Below are 18848 nucleotides of genomic sequence, written 5' to 3' on the forward strand. Positions count from 1 at the left end.
TAGTGAACTTGCCATGGGTAGTGGAATATCCAATGTTTGGGATTCAGTCCTTCATCAGGGGGCAGAGAGAAAGAGAAAAAAGTCAGAGTTTACATCCTCTCAGCTTGTAAAACTGGCTGCAACTGATAATGGACACAGAATAACATGGGATGCTAATGTTAAACAGAAGTTATAGGAGAGGGTGTGCAGAAAGGAGGAAGAAAACGATGATGGAGTGAGTAGAGGTAAGTAAATACAGGAATGTTGCAGAGAGAGGGTGGAAGGGGGATTAAAAAGTGTAAAAAAGAATTAAGAGGAGGTGAAAGGATGAAAGGAAAAACATTCATTCATACTTGTTGGGAACATAGTGCCAAAATCAAATATGAGATGTTGCTCTTTTGTTTCCTGGAGAAGGTAGAGCAGTGGTGCAAGGCCATGCCACACTGATAAATCTGCAATAGAATGATTCACAGTGTTGAAGTGGGTCGCGACAGGTTGGCCTGGCATACATATATATATGTGTGTGTGTGTGTGATTAGTATTTAGGGATAAATTGTATGAGCACTTGGGTGTATTCTGGATTCGGGTTAACCACATCTAGTAGTAAGGATTTACTTAGGGTGAACAATCCCACTGTAATTCATCTGATTAGTAAATCCTGGGTTTGCTTCTCTGGATTATGAACATTTTCAGGGGTGTAAATCCCAAACAATTACAATGAATACAGAGATAAGTATATCTATAGATTTTTTTGTTTTACAGTCAATTATACTGCATATTTGGTTAAAATATAACTGACTCGTATTTCTGCTGCATAGAGAACTAACAATTGCATTTTGCATCCTGCTATTTTCGACTATGTAACTTTATTCAAGGTCTGTTCACAGATATGGTCTGAAGCAAGCTGAGAGTACCAGTGTGTGGTTAATGTTATTTTGCTAAATTACAATGGTATTTGAGAGAGAAAAAGAAAGTGAGGGGGAGATCTAGAAACTTGATATAACTATAAAAACTACTATGTGGTTGACCTCATCCTTACCTTAGATTTAAGTTTCTAATGTATCCTTGACCTTTAAGTAGGTCAAAGTGTATTTTTAGTTGGATTATTATTTTGTGGTTTTCCAATATTTTGTTCTAAATGAGATTAAATTAAATCACATTAAATTCTATGAAAATATATGTGGTATGAAGAACTTATTAACAAGGACAATTCGAAATTTTCTCTGTATAATAGTTTAATAATATATGCAGTTTCTACATCCAGGAGTGGCTGTGTTGTAAGTAGCTTCCTTACCAACCACATGGTTCCGGGTTCAATCCCTCTGCGTGGCATACCCAATGACTGGTGTAGCAGCACTATAGTCAACTGCTACAAAGGTAAATATGTTTGGAGTTATCTTCTACTATAGCCTCGGGCTGACCAAAGCTTTGTGAGTGGATTTGGTAGATGGAAACTGAAAGAAGTCCTTCGTATATATGTGTGTGCTTGTGTCTGTGTTTGTCTCCCCTAACATCGGTTGGTGTGTTTACATTCCCGTAACTTAGCAGTTCGGCAAAAGAGACCGATAAAATAAGTACTAGGCTTACAAAGAATAAGTCCTGGGGTTGATTTGCTCGACTAAAGGTGGTGCTCCATCATGGTCGCAGTCAAATGACTGAAACAAGTAAAAGAGTAAAAGAGTGAGAGTATCCGATATGCACAGAAACAATTGTTGTTTCCATCAATGACAATGGCCATAATAACAACACCAGCACCTTTACCAAAACTGGCACCAACACCACCGCCACCTCCAATGAAGCCAAAACCAACAGTGCCAGTACCAGCAACATCAACACCAACAGAGATAGCACCACCAACACACGACCACAGAGATACATCAGTTGTTCCAGGAACTCATTCAAACAACACCTCTCCAACCACAGATCCTCCTTCAGGACACCGGAAAGGAGAAACGTCATGTCATTAGCCAGCCGTGTATGGCAGCTGATAGACAATGGGATTCCATGCACAATATCATAGAGTATCCAAGAAGATCCAGGTCCCTACATAAGCGGGATCAAGTGCTGTAAATTATGCATAGAGGAACAGGCGAGGATCCTCAATGACTCTCTTGACCCAGGAACATCCTTAGCTCCAGAATGGAGGTTTTTAGACCATTTCAGGAAATTCCTGCTGTCCTATTGGAACCCACAGGATGGCAGGGTCACCAGCGATTGATAACCAAAGGGAGATAATCCACTTTGTTGACATTAAATAGTAAGGTCCTTTCCTCCTCCTTATTCTAGAGAGGCCACTCACTAGAGAGACCTTAAGCCAACAGGTTTTGGGATCTGATGATACACCATAAAGCTAAACCCTTTATGGATGTGAAACCTAAGGTAATCCCATAAACCGGCCTTATCTAACTTTAATATATACTGCTCTATAACTTAGAGTGTGCTTCTTTTTTCAGATTTATGTTTTTACAAACAATATATATATATATATTTATATATAGTAAAATCAGTCCAAGTGAAGTTACTGCTACTATACCTTCTCACTCTCTCATGTTCAGCCATAAATACTCATTCACTTGAATGATACACAACAACCATACATTATCCAATACATATACATGTACATATATCTATACAAATATTCATATACATATATATTATACACACACTCACATATATGTATGTGTGTGTATACATAAATATATACACACACATCATCATAATTTAACATCCATTTTCCATGCTGGCATGGGTTGGATGGTTTGACAGAAGCTAGAGACTTTCACGGCTGCACTGAGGTCCAGTATCAGCTTTAGCATGGTTTCTATGGTTGGATATCCTTGCTAACACCAACCACTTTACAATTTGTGCCGGGTGCTTTTTGCATACACCAGCACTAATAAGATTTCCAAATAACTTGCAGTATAGAAAAAAATCAGGGAAAGGTTGCAGGGAACACCACTATGTGGGGGAGTATTTGGAAGAGGTGGGGGGGGGGCTTTACGTCAGAACAAAAGTTTCAAGGTGAGTGTAAGAGAGGATACAGACAGTGCATTAGAGGGGCAGTATGAGATGGGTAATTTCATAAGAATGTGAAGGGAAAATGACAGATGGTTTGAGAGGAGGTACAGGTAAATGTAGTGTGATGAACAAGGGAGCAGTATCAGTGTGGAGAATGGATAAGGTGAGATTGAAGTGGCTCTAAAAGGACAATAGTTCAAAAGGTAGAGGGATGATATGCAAGGTGTTGTTGAGGGGGAGATGTTACTTAGTGATTCCCTCATCACCACTTTAGCAAGTGTAGTGAAGGCTATGCTCTTGCCAATGAGGTCAGAATAATACCGAAATATCTCCTATACTTGCTGAAAGGACTAAAAGTATTGGTCAGTCACTAATATAGGTTGTTTTTGAAACCAAAGTAATAAAAGATACTGACATACTTAATTTAGTAAGTTAAAAAGTTTTGATTGAGAAAAATGTGCATCTGTGACAATGAGAGGAAAAGAATACAACTATTGTAGCAGAGAAGCGCAGGAGAAACAACTGGATTTAAATTAAAACGGGGCGAACATAACAGAGAGAGAGGAAGAGAGAGAGAGAGAGAGAGAGAGAATATGAACGTAACAACACGTCTTATTTTTTCAAAAGTATATCCCATGTTTGGTTCCACTCCAAAGAAATGGATACTTCAGTAGAGGGAAATCAAACAATATAGTACATGTATAAATGAACAAAGGCATAGTATAGCACCCTTCGTCATAATTTTGTGTGTTGGATGGTAGGATTAATTACTATCTTCGTTTCAGTTCATGATAAAGAAAGTAAACGATAGAAGATATGTAACCGGACCCACCAATTGGGTCAAATAAAGAGAGAAAGGAGAGAGTTGCAATGTGTGAATGAAGAAGAGGAAGAGACAGAAATTATGAAACGTATGAATGAGAGAAAAAAGGAGAGAGAGAGAGAAAATGGAAACGTATGAATTAGAGTGTGTGTGTGTGTCAGTAAACGTGTGAGAGAGAGATAGAGTGCGTGTGTACATGAAAGTGTTGTGATTTTGTGGAGAGGAAAATATTTTGGTACAAAGAACTGTTGTTGCATCATCTGCTGTAAGTTATCTGTTGAAATATTGTCGTTGTTATTATTATAATAATTATTATTATTAGTTTTGGTAATCTTGTGATGTTGGAAATGATATTGCTTGATGATAATTTGGTTGTATCAATATGTGATCAAACATGACAGGTTATAATATATCTGTGTTCGTGTAAATGAAAGACAGAAACAAGCCGACCTTTATGGACGAACCGCATGTACATGTGTATGTGTGTGTGCAAACTAATATAAATAAACAGTAATCTTCAGACAACCTATAGAAACAAAGGTGAGAAGTTGAAGAAAACAGTATGTATGTCTTACGTAATTAAGGATCCTAGCTTAATGTGTTTGTGTATTACACGGGACGGAGCTGTATGTAAGGTCGAGTCTGGGTAGATGAGAAAAGAGAATGTGTTTAAGGCGAAAGTAAAGTATTAAACAGAGAAGAAAAGTAAATAGAGATACACGCACCGGCAACATTCAGTAAGTGATAATGACTTTAATTAGTAATCTGTTGATAACAATTGTTGCGTGAGATAGAAGAAACTAAAGTTCTGCTCACAAACACTTCTACCGGTTTATTTGGAAAAATTGTATTTAAACAGTGTTAATTGTGTATAGATGATTGTTGATAGAAAAAGCTTTCATTAATAACTTATTTTGTTTTATTTTTCGTTGTTTATTTTTTGTCATATCGTGGTTTATTATTTAAGCTTACGTCGATACCTCTGTGGTGTTGTTTTACATTTATGATTAAATAAATATATTCAAATTGTAAAAATATGAAAAAAATATACAGTACAGTACTGTTTCTACTTCGCGGGGGTGGAGTTGGAACGTAACATCCGGATTAAGGGATTAATCGCTTTAAATTACTTAACCTGAATCACTCAATAACTTTAACTGTTATTTAGGATATTTAGATGAGCGTGTCACTTTTCCTGTGACTTTTAGTTTTCCTGTGATTGTTTCCGTTCATAGATGTTTCCGAAGGAATAATCAGCTGATTTTCGGTATTTGTTTAGTCTTAGCTCAGTTCTGTTTAAATCTACTAACCAAGGCATGCCAGCCTTGATTATCCTGTCATTTTATATATCCAGGATAACATTGTGCAATGTGACCTACCCGTTTTAAGTCGGTAGGATAGAAATTGAAAGGAATTCTCTAGCGGTCATATAGGCAGTTAGTTTTCTTTTAATAATAATTGTCGAGTGCGATAGATCACGATTTTTGTATTAGTATAACGTACGTTAGCTTATAGAGACAACTAAACCTAGCAGTGCTATTTTACGAAAGTCATCAATTTTAAAGTGTTGTCACTGTTTACATCTTCCTTATGGTACATGTCTGCAGTTAAATAGGAGTATTAAGTCCCAGATATAACTCAGTACTGTTGACAGGACACGAACACCGTCTTCCCGGCTCACTGTTCTGATCTGCAATACCATGCGGTAGGGTCTAACATATGTAATATATAGAGGGATGTAATAAACTAGGATGGGGTACATATCCAAGCCCGATACTCCATCGACTCTTTAGTCCGTGCTCTCATCGCAGTACCTCTGTAGAATCTATTCCTGTATAAGAAAACGATTTGATTTCGATATATTACAGAATAATTGTTTAGTCGCTACCCTCCACTGTTGCGAAAAAAGCTGAAGGAACACCATTTCTCTCATCTTAGGTGCTCTTCTGTCTGCTGAGTTAGTTCATCTTGTATATTGTGGTGTCAGGTTCTCTTCTAATACTTCTTACAATTGTATAGTGCGTGGAGGTCATAACAAATCAACGCGTGCCAACTTAAAATCAGAATTTTATGCTAAATTTCAGTAGAAAAATACAAAAAAAAAAAATGCTTTAAACATGCTAGATATGACAAAAAATGCTAAAGACTAATTTTATAAAAAAGCTTAATTTTTATTTACATTTCTATTTACTTTCTTAAATTATATTCAGCATTGAGAAATAATTTCTTGAATTTCTCTAATTTGATCACTTTCAGCTGCAGTACCTAGGTCTTGACTTCAAGGTCCCAATCTTGTTAATTATGTGTTTTGGAATATCGAAATTTTCGCAACATTTGCCATATCTTTTCAGAGAAAGACTCCCACCCCACCCATTTTCTCCCCATTAAAAATTTTTTTTTTTTTTACTAAAAACCCCCGTTTTCGGATACGGAGATTCCGGAAAATTGCCAAAAATCGGCATTTTGAAATACCGGCCCCCTCCCTACCCCTTCCCCCCAATTTCTTTATTTTCAGTTTTTCCGTAACCTTAACCCTAAAACCCTAACCCAATCCTTAAACCTTAACCTAACCCTAACCACAAACAGTTTTGGAAATTTTTTTCAGAATCATAATCTCCTTATTTTTCTGCATGTTTTGAAAAAAAAATTTCTGAAAAAAGTTAAAAATGAAAAAATTAGGGCCGGTGGGGGGTTGAGGGAGGGGGGAATTTCAAAATGCAGATTTTTGCAGATTCATATTCTCCGCAGCCGAAAACGGGGGTTTATGTAGAAAATAAATAAATAAAAAGGGTGTTTTTGGTGGGGTACAAAAGGAAGTCTTCCAATCAGGCCATATTTTATAGACAGTATTATCTAAGCGTAGGAAGATGCATTTTGTTTTTCAATTTTGATTTGATTACACCCATACTACTGAACAACCGTTCAGCTTCTGCATTTGAGTTTGGCAATGTCAATAGATTAATGGCAAAATTTGCAACATCTCTAAAAGGATTTCCTCCAGTAGCATCTTTATATTCCAAGACTTCCAGCCAGAATGCCTCAGTATTAGATGTATTTGTCCATTTAACTAAATGAATGCTATTAAACTGAATTTCAATTGAAGCAATTTTTTCTTCATTTAAATGCATTGCTTCTAAGACAAGTAAAATTTTGCTCTTTGAAATGCTGCAAAATATTCTCTAAAGAAAAATATTTGATATTCCTCAGTATATTAATATTTCCTGGCAAACGGTGCTCAAGCTCTTTATAAAGGCAAATTAAAAATTGTGCTCTTTTGCGAATATTATTTTCTTCGGTAGCTGTTACAGTCTTCTTGATAATCATTTCTGCTATCTTACTCTCGAACCTGTAGCCTAAATTTGGTTGAGGATCCAGAATTTTTTCAATAGAAGCATCCAGATCAAGAGGATCAATTCTACATGTTGGCAACACTGTCATATTAGCAACAGATTTGATCAAGTTTGAAAGATCTTCAAGTAATTTTGTTTTGTTGACAGTGTTTGATTCAAACAGTTCATTCACTTCCTGAACATATTTTAAAATTGGATGGAAAAATAAAAGGTAAAGTTCATTCCTAGAATCACAAAACATTTCATGTAACGTTTGTGCTGTAAAGCATTTTTCTTTTGTAGTTGTAGTTTGGAAGTGAGTTTGCAATTCAAACCATTGGCTTAAAATTCTATTTACCTCTGGTTCTATTGACAGTCACCTAATTGTACAAGAATTCATGATCTTCAAAGGCTCTTTACCATTGATAGCAAGGTAAAGTTGTTTGTAGGCACTTTGTCTCGTTGAAGAATGAGAAGACCATTTATAGGTTTCAGATACTAAAAATTCTAAATTTATGGGCAAGTATTCAGTACAAGTGTGGGATACTGCCAAATGTAAAGAATGACATACACATCTAAATATAAGTAACGATGGAACTTCTTTTAATGTCTGGAAAACACCATTGTTGACACCTATCATTACTCTAGCATTGTCGGTTCTTATAGCCAGTAAATTTTTTATATCTAATTTCTTTTTCACTAATTCAATTTTTAAAGCATCTACAATGTCATCTGCATCACATGTTTCTAAAGTTACCATACTGAGATATGTATGTACCACTTTTTTGTGAGTGTCACTATGATATATCATTGGATTCATCTAATAACAGGCTAAATTTTCTATCTCCTGTATCAGAAATCAAATCTCCATCAAAATATGGAGCTAGAACATTTCTCACAATATTTGCACATTTTGTATGATGCAACTTCATTTTGGATATAATATCACTATCAGACATAGACGGAAACTGAAAGAAGCCTGTCATATAATATATATATATATATATATATATATATATATATATATATATATATATATATATATGTGTGTGTGTGTGTGTGTATGTGTGTGTGTGTTTGTGTGTCTGTGTTTGTCCCCCCAACATCGCTTGACAACCGATGTTGGTATGTTTACGTCCCCATAACTTAGCGGTTCGGCAAAAGAGACCGATAGAATAAGTACTGGGCTTACAAAGAATAAGTCCTGGGGTTGATTTGCTTGGCTAAAGGCGGTGCTCCAACATGGCCGCAGTTAAATGACTGAAACAAGTAAAAGAGTAAACTCTTTTAAGTGATCACAGCTAATCCATAACAAGCATGAAAAAACACAGGCCTATTTTAAAACAGTCAAACTGAAAATGAATCAGTCAACCTGTCATGATAAAAACTCATCACTACAGAATAAAGCATTGTTAGGATGAATTTCCATGCTTTCATTGTGTAGTGAGTTCAGATGCTGACATGAGTTATCTTCTCCCCTCCCCTCATCAGCACCACTCTGTATCCAAAGGAGGTGGGGCTGGGAAAGTTCATAACTGGATAAACTTTCATTTGAAGTTTCAAGAAAGTGAAAGAAAAATTCAATAGCCGATAGTACTAAAATTTGGCTACAAGATACATTAACGAAAATAGGAAAGGAGAAAAAAAGGGTAACTTTTGTGGAAATGTCATGATCAGAGAAAAATACTAAATAAAATTTTAAACCTGCTATTTTCCCTGCTAAATGCTAGATTCAAAAATTTTCTGCTAAACGCTGAAAAAAAAAAATGCTAGATCTAAAACAAAATATGCTAAATTAGCAACCCTGAGTCGAGGATACTTTTATGTTGTTGTTTAGCCTACTAGAAATGGCAGCCAAAGCTCCCTGAAATCACTGCCTGTTACATTAAAGAAGGGACAATTCATTAAACAACGTAGTCTTAGGCTGGAAAAAAAATTTGGACATACTGGAAAGCTTTTGACCGTAGATCTATTCAATTGGTGACTCTAAGACTAAACTACTTAACAAACCCACAACTAGCGTAACTGTATTTGTCCAGCTAAAATATAAGGAACTCGCGAAGGCAAATGACTGAGAATACAAGAAAAATTTATGCATCTAGCCGACAGTTTACTATAAATACAAAGTCGGGTTCCTCAAATTGCCCTCTATAGTCTTGCCAGCGGAGGTAAAGGATACGCACACCGCCCGTTTTCTGTGTAACAATGACCCTAACCCTAAACACCGGATGTGCGTGTTCTTAACTTTCGCCGTCTTGCCAAGGGGAGAAAACATGTAGTCCTATGTAATACTCGAGAAATATAAAGGATAGTCGTAATTGGCATTTCATTAATTACTAAGTCCTACTCACTGTTTATCTGGGGCTAAACAGCAACCAAACTCATGCATTATTAATTTTAATGATATGATTAAAGAAATGACAATTCTGATATTTGTATACCAACCCTAAAAGAACACATTTCCAATAATACTTTTTCAGTTATAATTCCCAATAACAGATTATACCCTCTCTCCATGTCCTCAAATTTTTAGCAAAATTTTTTTTTAAAGTTTACACAACATATTGACTTCTTCAAGTTAAGTGGGGCTGCAAGTTGGGTAGTCGGCTCACCCAACCTGTCTCTTCTTCCTAATTTTTTTACATTGACACCAGTTTTGGAAGGAACAATCGATTAAATCGAACCTTCATTGTGGACCCCATGTACATATACATCTTAGTTGATTTAGCAAATATATTGATTTCATGAAAGCACCATTTGATAAAACCTCACCCACCCCACCTTGGATTTCTTTTTTCTTTAATCTTTCTATGCACCTGTCCATCTGTATATTTAATATTGATTTCAGGGTTCATGAAATGTTTCATCTGGGACCATCTTACTCTATGTCCAACTCATTAAGAGAGGCAAAGCAAGTGCGCATGAAGGGAGCAAGTTGCTCCCCGAGTACAAGTGTGAAGGGGCTCAAAATTTCATTTTGCTTTACCATGGCTGCTAATTAAGGTGGGAGCTCTAAGGTTGTTTTTGCCCCTGCGGTGCAGAGAATCCTTGCTATGTCACTGTTCGAAACAAATGTCATAAGCTTTATATAAAACATGATAGCCTTTTTACTAATAATATTGATTTCAAATTTTGGTACAAAGTCAGCAACTTCAAGGGAAGGGTTAAGTCGATTACATCGCTCACAGTGATCAACTGGTACTTATTTTATCGACCCCGAAAGGATGAAAGGCAAAGTCAACTTTGGCGGGATTTGAACTGAGGACGTAAAGATGGCCAAAATACCGTTAAACATTTTGTATATATGATACTAACAGAGATACCCGGCGTTGCTCATGTTACATGCAATTGAAGAATTAGGCTTTTCTGTTATATTTTCTCTAATGAACTGGAATACCTATGATTTGAATTTCATCAAAATTGCAGATGAGGGTTCTTTCCCTCTTTACACACCCTAAAAAAATTCTAATCATGACACATTTATCCCATACTATTGATCTTTATGTGCAGAATCCAAAATTCCAGTCTAATGGAACCTGGGAATGATGTAATATTCCTATAAAATGTAGTAGGTGTTAATGGACTTCTGGGATTTGCTTTGGTTTAGATGTACAAGGAAAAAAATCCATTTCCTTGCTGCTAAATAGCTGTAGATATTGGCTAAAGGTGGGTAGGAGAGAATTAGATAGTGGTGGGATATAAGAATAAATGATATTTCATTGCTGGTATCATTATTTTGACAATGTGGTCAGCCCTGATCAATGCTGAGTCCCCTATTACACGTCATTGATTTTCAGACTGAATTAACACCGGTGATATACGTAAATCAAAGGTAACTACAGAAGTTCGTTCATTGCAGTTTGCTCCTGAGTGGCACCATGTCCATGATGAATTAATATCTCATAAAATACCGAGCAAATATTAATCAGCAAAATGATTCATTTTTCTGTTAGTTTCAGTGTTAGGGACCCGTTATTTGTGTCCATGCTGTCATTCAAACAGAAAACTTGTTACATACAGGAATACACACTTTTGAGGGTGGGGTGAGATTGTCCTCTCTTTTTTTTTTACCTTTTTAATGCCCCAGAGAATTACAAAGTTAAAAATTATATTTAACCTATCCGGAGGATTTCAGCTTAGAATAATGAAAGTAAAGAGCTTGGCTTGTTAATTGGGAGGTAATCTAAACTAGATGAACATGTAGGTACCAATGAATATAAAAAAAGAGAGATGGTGTAATAAAAATAAAAAAAATCAAATAAAGTAGATATCACATTGGTAGGGTAAAATCCAAGCTGTGTCCTCTTTGAAGCCCAGCTGCTTATTCCAGAATGACAATCCACTATGTATTTGTTTTTGTTGTATTGATGTGAGATACATTTTGAATTGAAAATGCTGGGAATATTGTTTGTAACAAAACAGGAAATTGGAAATTTTTTACATATTTTTTATTCACCATTACATGTTTCACTTGCTAATAGGAATCACGAAGTTGTACATGCTGAATAAAAATGTAAGAAATTTCCTATTAGAAAGGACAAAGGACTGAGACACCTGGCACCTGGCTGTACTCAAGAAGACCCATGTTATGTAAAGCACCCATGGTGGTGCCATGTAAAAGTGTCCATGTGGTGTCACGTAAAAGCACCTGTGCAGCATCATGTAAAAGCATCCAGCACACTTTGTAAAGTGGTTGGTGTTAGGAAGAGCATCCAGCGATAGAAACCGTGCAGTCCTCCAGCTTGCCATCTCTGGACAGACTGTCCAACCCATGCTAGCATGGATGACAGACATTAGATAGGGATGATGATGATGAGGAGGAGGAGGAGGAAATCCTTCAGACAGAGAACAGGTAGATAGATAGATCATCATCATCATTTAATGTCCATTTTCCATGCTGGCATGGGATGGACGGGTTGAAACAAGCTGGATAGCTGCACCAGGCTCCAGTTGTCAGTTCTGACATGATTATGACAGCTGGATGCTCTTCTTAATACCAACTACTTTACAGAGCGTACTGGGTGTTTTTTTTATGTAGTACCAGCATGGGAGCTTTTTTTATGGTGTCAGCACAGGAGATAAAATATTTTATTTACATAAATTATTTTGTTCTGATTGTTTAGCTTTATGCAGACTTGTCTGAAAATTTTAGTCTTTCTTTCTTTCTTTCTTTCTTTCTTTCTCTCTCTCTCTTTCTGTCTCTCTTTTTCTTTTTCTCTCTCTCATTTTCTTTCTCTCTCACTATTTCTCATCCCTGTGTGTTATCTTTCTATTTAATATACCATCTATTTTTTAAAACTTATTTCTCTCTCATATATACATGCATTCTTCACATGCTCACTTGTGTTTTAAAATGTACTGTTAAGAGTTTTTACTTTGACTTTTGTTAAAAAAACACAGCTGATAACCCCAGTTAATCATTTGATCTTGATAAAATAATTAGGCATCATTTACACACACACACACATACACACACACACAAGCAAAATATTTATATATGTATATTCATGCTTATAAATATTTCTTTGAGCTGGCAGAAACGTTATTTCGTCTGTCTTTATGTTTGTAGGCACAGGAGTGGCCGTGTGGTAAGTAGCTTGCTTACCAACCGCATGGTTCCGGGTTCAGTCCCACTGCATGGCACCTTGGGCAAGTGTCTTCTACTATAGCCTCGGGCCGACCAAAGCCTTGTGAGTGGATTTGGTAGATGGAAACTGAAAGAAGCTCGTCGTGTATATGTATATATATATGTGTCTGTGTTTGTCCCCCAAAATCGCTTGACAACCGATGCTAGTGTGTTTACGTCCCCCGTAACTTAGCGGTTCAGCAAAAGAGACCGATAGAATAAGTACCAGGCTTACAAAGAATAAGTCCTAGGGTCGATTTGCTTGACTAAAGGTGGTGCTCCAGCATGGCCACAGTCAAATGACTGAAACAAGTAAAAGAATATAAGAGTAAGTAAAATCAAATAAATGACAAAGGAACAGGAATTACATTATCAATATCATTAGCTTACAGATGTTTCTGCTAGACGCTCTGAGGAAGCTATAAGGTATGCTCATGCACTCAGCTCTGAGTGTACTATATCTTATAGAAAAAACAATTGTAAACTAATGAAGTTGATAACATGACTCCTGTTCCATTGTCATTTATTTAATTTCATATTACACTTTGTTCTTGTGAAATCTTTGTAAGAGTGTGTGTGTGTGTGTGTATATATATATATATATATATATATATATATGTCTTTGTATATTATCTTTGTATGTGTATAATTGGTTTATATATCTTTGTGTATATATATACATATATATATATCATCATCATCGTTTGACGTTCATTTTCCATGTTGGCATGGGTTGGATGGTTTGACTGGGGACTGGCAGGCCAGGAGGCCACACCAAGCTCCAATCTGATCTGGCAGTGTTTCTACAGCTGGATGCCCTTCCTAACACCAACCACTCCGAGAGTGTAGTGGGTGCTTTTTACATGCCACTGGCATGGGAGCCTGTCAGGCAGCACTGGCATCGGCCACATTTGGATGGTGCTTCTTGTGTGCTACCAGCACAGGAGCCAGTCAGGGTGGGAGGATGGCATCGACCACGTTTGGATGGTGCTTTTTATGTGCCACCGGCACGGAGAGCCAGCCAGGCAGCACTGCCAATGACCCACGCATGCCGTTGAATTAGGTACTTAAATTGAGGCACTTTGCTACATTGGTATCATCTGCACACCCAAACAATATTAATTGAATATTAAGACTCCATGCAGGGATGTTTGTACCTCATATTCCTGCTGTGTGTGCAGACAACACAACCCAGCTAAGTGAAGATATCCACTCTTGGTAATTGAGACATGTACTTTTTATGAAGGTACTTTCTATAGTATTTCTGAAGTGTAGATTCCAAGTAAGGTGAATAAAATATAGTAAGTTGAATAAAATGTTTATATTGTTTCTTTGGTCATATCTCTATTTTCTTAACTCATTCTGCCACAGATATGACCAAAGAAACAATGTAAATATTTTATTCACCTTACGTGGAAGGTGAGTTCCATTATTGATGTGAATATGTTAAGGAAATTGTATCCTTTATGTTTGAAGTCTATGTGATCATCTGACAAGAACAGTTTCTTTCAAATGATGTAATGTTTCTATTAATCAATTAAAGGAGTCACTTGAAACAGCCATAATGAATTGACACCTGTACCTCCTTGTTACTCATTTATCTCTCTCTCTCTCTCTCTCTATATATATATATATATATATATGTGTGTGTGTGTGTATGTGTATGTATATATATATATATATATATATATATATATATATATATATATATATATACGCCAGGTGTACCAGCAAAATTGTCCAAATTTTAGATTCAGCTTTGAACCTTTGTATCTCAGGAATTCTTAAAGATAACTTAAAGGAATTATCAGCAGTTTTTCCAACACTATTGGACTCTACTTTGAGGAAGAAAAATTGTTGATACTCTCCAGGCTTACCAGAAGAATTGTGAGGAAGTTGATCATGGACAAAAATGACATTTTCATAAATAATTATATATATAAAGAAAGAGAGAGAGAAATAGATTGCTTTGTGGGAGTCTCCTCCCACTGCAACTTCAGTGCATGCTGTATTAATAAAATTATGTTTTTTAATGTAATTTTTTACCCAACCCTTTAGCATTCAGATTACCCTATCAAATGTAATACATATTCATTCACATTGATTTGAATTAATCATGCATTATCTTGTATCATAGCTTTGAGATTTGAGTGATGTGATTGTTTATGTTTTGAATTACATTGTTGGGTAGGTGTGAGAGGCCAGATCTGGCCAGTTTGAACATTAAATAGATTGAAAATTTTAGGCTGGTTTAAATGCTTAATGATTAAATGTCTGACAGTAAAAAAAGAATCCAGATAGCAAGTGTTTATCACCCCAAATGGTAGTGGTGATTGGAGAATATATGAAAAAACTCCGACTCTGTATGTAATAGGTCTATAAAATTACAGCACATTAAATATCAAATTCTTACTACCTTGTTTTCCACTAAGTGACCTCTGTCACCTCCCCTGTTCCCCTGTACAACCTCTACCTCTTTTTTGTTTCCCTCTATTTTCACTCCCATGTACCTCTGACCTTGTCCCTTGCAGTATACATCTCTCTTGCACCCCACCCTAACACACTTCACATCAACTGTGCCACCATCTATTACCACCCTGACCCACTACTATTTCCTCCACTCCTCCAAAAAACTAACAAGCTAAAATTGATATTCATGACAATGCCTCTACCTGTTTTCACCATTCACTGCATTCACTATTTTAGCATTTCTATCTATCTGCCACTCTCTTTTTGTACTCTTGCGAACCTACTTGCCTACCCACTCCCCCTGTCCAGTTCTGTGTACCATTTCTCTTATATTCACCTTCCTGTACCTTGAGGTTACACTCTGACACATCTTCACTGCCATTTTCTCTCTCTTTCCCAAGTGGGGTAGCTGTGTATCTACTCTACAGTAAGACACCAGTTTCTCTTCTTCTATCATACTTTACCTTCTCAACACCTAGCATTAAACCACCTTCCGCAATACTATATAACCTCAGTTGTCTTGTGAGTTGCTTAGCATCCTTGCTAGTGTGGGTGTCACATAAAAAGCACCCTCTAAAGTGGTTGGCATTAAAAAGGGCATCTAGCCATAAAAACCATGCCAAAGCTGACATTGAAGCTTGGTGCAGTCTTCTGCTTTACTAACTCCTGTCAAACCATGTAACTCATGCCAGTATGGAAAATGGATGTTAAATGGTAAGGATGATGATAATGATGCATTTCTTCATGGCTGTCTCTTGTAATCAAATATGTCTTTGTGACAAGAGAATTTATATATATATATATATATATATATATATATATACACATACATACATACACTGGCCAAAATACATTTAAGACTGACGATGACAGTTCTATTCCTTTATTAATTTATTTTTAACAAAACTGTAAAAAATTATTTTACTTTTTACAGTTTATGTAGAATTTTTTTCTCTTTCGAATGATATTGGTGTTATATATCTTTCTACATAAAAAAAAAAAAAATTCTACATAAACTGTAAAAAGTAAACTAATTTTATAGTTTTGTTAAAAATATATTAATGAAGGAATAGAACTGTCATCATTGGTCTTAAGCTTATTTTGGCCAGTGTATATCTTTCATCTTTTACTGGTTTCAGTTATTAGACTGTGGCCATGCTGAAGCATCACCTTAAAAAATTTTTTCTAAGCCTGGTACTTAGTCAATCTATCTCTTTTGCCAAACCATTAAGTCATGGAAATGTAAACACACTGACACTGATTGTCAAACAGTGATTGGGGAGAAACACATACACACACACACATGCATGCACACACACACACACACATGTACACGCGTGCACACACATACATGATGGGCTATTTTCAGTTTCTGTCTACCAAATCCACTCACAAAGCTTTGGTTAGCCTGAGGGTCTGGTAGAAGGCACTCCAAGTACTATTCAGTGAGACTGAATCTGGAATTATGCGGTTGGAAAGTAAACTTCTTATCACACAGCCAACTATTTTTCCCACCTTGTTTTGCATTTATGTGCTTACTTATGTGTGTTATATATATATATATCTATATAAGTTAAAAAATACACAAAAAACAATAACAAAAAAAACAACAAAGTGAGGACGTGATGCGGATAGTGTTATTGGACGCTCAGGAAAGGAAGGAGAGAGAGTATGACGTTTCGGGCGGAGCCCTTCGTCGGAAAGACAGAAAGTTCGGAGAATGGAAAAACGGAGGAAGAGGAAAATGGCACCGATGCCCACGAGGTTCAGTCATTAGACTGTGGCCATGCTGGGGCACCACCTTGAAGTATTTTCGTTGTGCAAATCAACCCCAGTACTTATATAATGTATGTATAATGTATGTACTGGGTCATCCCATAAATAATGCAGTTTTTTCAATTGCATGAACTAAAAGAAGATCTACTGTAAGAAACTTGAGTGGCTTAAGTCAGTGATAGGAGAAAAATGACCATCTTTGGTTTCAAGACAAAAGGTGTTCTTTCCATCAGGATAATGCTCAGCCACATACAGCGAGGATGACATTCCAAAGGCTGGAGTAGTTTGAATGGGAGACGATGCTCTACCCACCATATTCGCCTGACATTGCCCCATCTGATTATCATTTATTCTGCAGTCTTCAAAATTACTAAGGACTATGCTGAATAAGACCCCTACCCCTACTCGGAGGACCCCTACCCCTACTCGGAATTCTTCACTGTACTCGTTGCCAGCCCTCACCTTACTGACTGCATCCTTGTACATGGCTTGCACAGCTCTCACTAACCTTTCATCTATCTCTAGTTTCCTCATTGACTACCAGGTAAGGAATCAGGGGACCCTGTCAAAGGCTTTCTCCATGTCAACGAAAGCTAGGTACAGAGGTATATCTTTGGCTAGGTATTTTTCCTGCAGATGTTTTACCAGAAATATAGCATCAGTGGTGCTTTTCCCTGGCATGAACCCAAACTGCATCTCATCTAAACTGACTCTCTCCCTAATTAGTTGGGCTATGACCCTCTCCGTGACCTTCATTACCTGATCCAACAACTTGATATCTCTGTAATATAGATGTATATATATATATACTAGCAGCTAAGCCCGGTTTCGCCCAGTCGGTTTGGATGATGTGGCTGTAAAACCTGCTCTGTGTAAGCATTCGACTTGTTTGGGCACACTTACATTAAAAAACAATTTTAGAATGACTTTTTTCTGTTAAAACGCTAAAAATAACTGACCAACAAAAAAAAAACCAACCAAGATTCAACCAAATCAAAAAATAAACCCAAATACTAAGCGAGCAAAAATGAACCTTCCCACTTCCATTGCACACGCACACAAACATTCACACATACACACGCACACACACACATACACACATTCACATACCCCCTTCTACATACACATACATATATTCACACAGAGTTGAAATGCTGTTTGTTTTATTTTTTTCATCATACAGTTTTCATCATCTCACTACCAAGTATGACATCACCCCTTCCTTACTTATTCATCTATCACCCCTTCCTTTCTCATTCTTAAACACAAGAGTATTATTATAGTAGATTATCTCAGTAACCATGGGAGCTATGACAAAATACTAAGCCCAGCATCACCACTGGATCATTCTGCACATCTGTGTAATTTTTCATGCAATTCCACCCAGCTGTTTGACCATGACTCCCAAGACAAGAAAGAATTGCCCATGTCAAATTTATATGTATAGATGTATGTGTATATATGTTTTTCTCCTTGTTCTTCTCTTTATTTCTTTCTGTTGAAGAGTGTAGCTTGAAACGTTAAAGACTTTCTCTATTCCCGTGCGTTAAACTAATACATCCTTTTGTTGTCTACACCACCTGTCCTCATCTGTTGTTGTTTTTTTCGTAAATTCTCCCATATATATATATATATATATATATATATATATATATATATATCATCATCATCATCATCATCATTGTTTAATGTCTACTTTCAATGATGATGATGATATATATCTAAGAAAAAAGGATGACAAAGGGAAAAAACGATTATGCTGTGAACTTCATTAGCTTTCAACTGTTTCTGCTATTAGATGCAATGGGCTCATAGATAAGTGCCTGAG

The 18848-nt window shown here is 36.4% G+C and overlaps 1 protein-coding gene across 10 annotated transcripts in view; it reads left to right on the top strand.

Annotated features, from left to right (window-relative positions):
• Positions 1 to 2277: 2277 nt before the first annotated feature.
• The window catches only part of LOC106872059 (mitochondrial ornithine transporter 1), a 56796-nt gene continuing 40225 nt past the window's right edge, over positions 2278 to 18848 (top strand). Inside the window, exons 1-2 of one of the 10 annotated variants that reach the window (XM_052972413.2) lie at positions 3573 to 4557; positions 7173 to 7381. The gene's annotated coding sequence lies outside the window, so the exon portion shown is untranslated. Of the gene's footprint in view, positions 2359 to 3572; positions 4558 to 7172; positions 7382 to 12718; positions 12738 to 18848 lie in introns of those variants that run through there. The other 9 variants (XM_052972415.2, XM_052972414.2, XM_052972416.2 and 6 more) reach the window with 9 other exon arrangements.

The sequence above is a fragment of the Octopus bimaculoides genome, chromosome 13 (assembly GCF_046866305.1).
Source record: "Octopus bimaculoides isolate indiv1 chromosome 13, ASM4686630v1, whole genome shotgun sequence".
In the NCBI taxonomy this organism is placed as follows: Eukaryota; Metazoa; Mollusca; class Cephalopoda; order Octopoda; family Octopodidae; genus Octopus; species Octopus bimaculoides.